The following is a 3,677-nucleotide window of genomic DNA, read 5'->3' on the forward strand; positions in this document are numbered from 1 at the left end:
GTGTAGGAGATTGATTGATTAGTGATTATAGTAGGTTTAGAGTTAGTCTTGCCATGGCTAATCTCTACTTGCATTGGAGAGGTGACCTCTTGAATCCTCTATTCCTATTCATTTGATGCTTGTGCTTCCATGCTCTAGCCGGGTTGCCGATCCACGGATTTGAGCACACTGATGATAAGCACACACTAATTACCACATGTCAATCATGGCACTTCATCAATAGCTATACACACAAGGTAAATAGTGCTAGAGCTTTGTAAAACCTATCTACACACAAGCAAACAATAGGGCGCACACACTAATTATAAGATTAAGACCCAACTTAATCAACTTAATTAGTGATGCTAAATCTCACAAATCAAATGCTTATGGAAGATTAGGAGTGGTTAATAGCAAGAAGTACATACCTCTCTCAAATCTAGAATAATTGAGAGTGTAATACTACTCCATGACATAATGAAATGTAGAGAAGATAGGACTAATGAGAAAATAGGAATTAAATTAATCAAGAAGAGCTTACTCTAATTACAATGATTAACACTAGCCTCTCAAGCATAAACATTAAGCTCAAGGTTAGGCCATAGAGTGAACACTCAAGAGAGAGGGAGCTCTCAAAAGTGGATCCTCAAGAGTGGATACTCAAGAATGAAGTTTCCTTGTATAAAGGATTCCTTTTAAAGGATTTCACCACAATCCCTTCTACTATGGGTTTAAGCTTGAGCCCTTAAACTACCATATACAACTTTGGAACTCCAAGTGAGCCCAAGACTTATACAAAGTGTGTTGGAAATATTATGCACAACCACATCATATCTCCCGCTTGACGTATATTTGGTGTAGTCTTTGCTAGCCGCTGCTAACAATTTTAAAATTCAACATCACTCAACAATTAGGATTCTAACAATTTTAAGAGTCTCAAATATAAAGAGACACCATCCCAACAAACGTTACTCTTTTGTGAATTTTAAAATTAACAAAAGAGAATTGATCTCAGGCATACGATTAAGAGCATCATCCTTTACAATACCAGAGCTTTGCGACATACTCCTGAAGAATCTCAGCCCATCTAGACTTTTGACCCTTAAAGTCAGTTTGTTGTGTAAACCATTTTATGATTTTGTGGTCAAACACAATCTCAAACCGAGCTCCATACAAATAATGCCCCCATGTCTTTAAGGCAGACACTATTGCGTAGAGTTTGCGTTCATAAGCAAAATAATTCTACTGCATTGAATCAAGCTTCTTGCTTTCAAATGCAATCGGCTTCCCCTCATGTAGGACTGCTCCAATAGCACGGTTACTTCCATATGTTTCCAAAACGAATGGCTTCAAAGGATCCACAATAGCTAGAACAGGAGTTGTAGGCAATGCATCCTTGAGCGTATCAAAAATTTGCTGTTGAGGGACACCCCACCGAAAGGTTTTCCCTTTGCCTTCTAGCTGGTTCGTCATTGGCACAACAATATGAGCATAGTTTTTAATGAACCATCAATAAAAACTTGCAAATCCCAAGAAAATATGTAACTCTTCTAGATTGTTGGGAGAATTCAAGCTCCGAATGGCATCCACTTTGGATTGATCCATGTGCATCCCATTAGCTGAGATAACATGCTCTAGATAGTGAACTTTCTCCTTGAGAAAATCACACTTTGATTTCTTGGCATATAAGTTGTTTGCTTTTAGCAATTCAAACATCTTCCTCAGATGTTGCAAGTGCTCTTTCTCAGAAGCACTGTATGCGAGAATGTCATCAAGAAAAACAATAACAAACTTGACCAACTATGGTCTCAAGACACTATCCATGAGTGTTATGAAAGTTGCAGGCGCATTGGTTAACCCAAAAGGCATAACCAAAAAATAAAAATGTCCCAAAACCTTGTTTGGAATGCAATTTTGGGTATATCAGCAAGTCAAATACGTACTTGGTGATAGCCCAACCACAAGTCAATCTTTGTAAAAAATTTGAGCATAGGCGAGCTTATTAAATAGCTCATCCACTTGTGGTAAAGGGTACTTGTTCTTAACAGTGACCGCATTTAACCCACGGTAGTCTATGCACATGCACATACTACCATCCTTTTTCTTCACCAATAGGATATAAGAATCCCATGGTGAAGACTTGGTTGAATAAACCCTCTACTAATACAGTCAGCAAGCTAACATTCCACCTTAGTACCCTCAAAATGACTGATTCTGTAGGATCGTTTACTAGGTGGTTTACTGCCTACAACTAGGTCTATGCCATGTTGCACAGATCATGTCGGTGGTAATCTTGATGGTAAATCATTAGGGAAAAATTCTTGAAATTCATATAAAGAAATATTTTAACTGACTAGCAACCTTTGCTTACTGAGAAGAAAAAGAAGTAGCCATTGCTGGAAGAGGAATGCAATTTTTTGAAAAAATTTAGAGCTTTCTCACATAGTTTAGGTCTTTTTTGGTTGCATGCTCAAAGTAGAGTATTGTATAATGAAATAAGTAAAACATGATATATATACTCCAATTCCTTCACCACTACAGAATTAGCGTATAAAAAAAAAGTAAATTACAACCTAATATTCCATGCATGTCACTTTTGCAGAGTCATACATAAGGTCTCCACAAAAATGTATTCTTTGCACCTGTCATAGTTAAATACAAAAAACACACTTGCACAGTCTACAAACAATACAAGAGTTTCAAAGGAAAATCCACTAAAAGCCTTAAACTTAAGGTTTTTAATTTTCACATTAGACAAGGTAACAAGCACGTCACTGAGGAGCTATTACAAGTGCAAAAAAATACAGCCCTCACAAATTGTACACATCACATACCAAAATGTAAAACACTTGCACAATATTCTATTATACATGAAGATGTGCAAGCTATTGGGCATAACAACTAGGTGTCAAATTTATCTCTTGCAGGAAACAAGCATCCATACGTGATGCTATGTCAAAGATTCTACATGCCTCCTTAGAAACACCAAACCTCCATTTTTTTCTACGCTTGCGCGAGGCTTTTACTCTCTCTCCTTCCTTGAAAACCTTGGACAAGGAACTCAAATCACAAAATCTACCCAAGCAAACCGGCATGCTCCTCCTTTGATACATTTGTCCCACTCTCTATAAACCAAGATGTTGGCCTTTCTGGTGGTTCCAATCCTTGTTTGGCCTCAACTTTAGTGTGTGGCTCATCATGGACACAACCACAACCACTAGTTTTGCTAGTGATCTTTGTAAGTTCTATCTCCCCAAAAGCATGGGGCCACAAGTCTTGGAGACCTAATTTGCATGACAGTCTCTCATCTTCTCCCCTCAACCACACCAAAGCACTTACAAGATACATTTTGAGGCATCCGTCTTTTTGCCCAATGGACCCTTGGAAAATAAACCTCAAAATCATCAAAACCATATCCACCCATAGTTTCTATAGTGGCCTCTCTTATGTCATTATTCTCATGGAGCTCCTCATCCATGGAATGTACATTCACATCAATTTTTTATCCGTCTGTCTCCATGCCCACCTCAAATAAAATATTTTTTGGTTGTTTGAGCTCTTTTCACTACTTGAATTCCATCGCATAGCCAGGCTTCTGTGAAATTGTTTCCATATACCCTCTAGCATTCTTTCTTTGCACAATTTCTCTATCTCCATGCAAAATAGGCTGCTCATAAAATGGTGTCCTTGTCACTCTA

Source organism: Adiantum capillus-veneris, chromosome 7 (genome assembly GCF_014529385.1).
Source record: "Adiantum capillus-veneris isolate H3 chromosome 7, ASM1452938v2, whole genome shotgun sequence".
Classification (NCBI taxonomy): Eukaryota; Viridiplantae; Streptophyta; class Polypodiopsida; order Polypodiales; family Pteridaceae; genus Adiantum; species Adiantum capillus-veneris.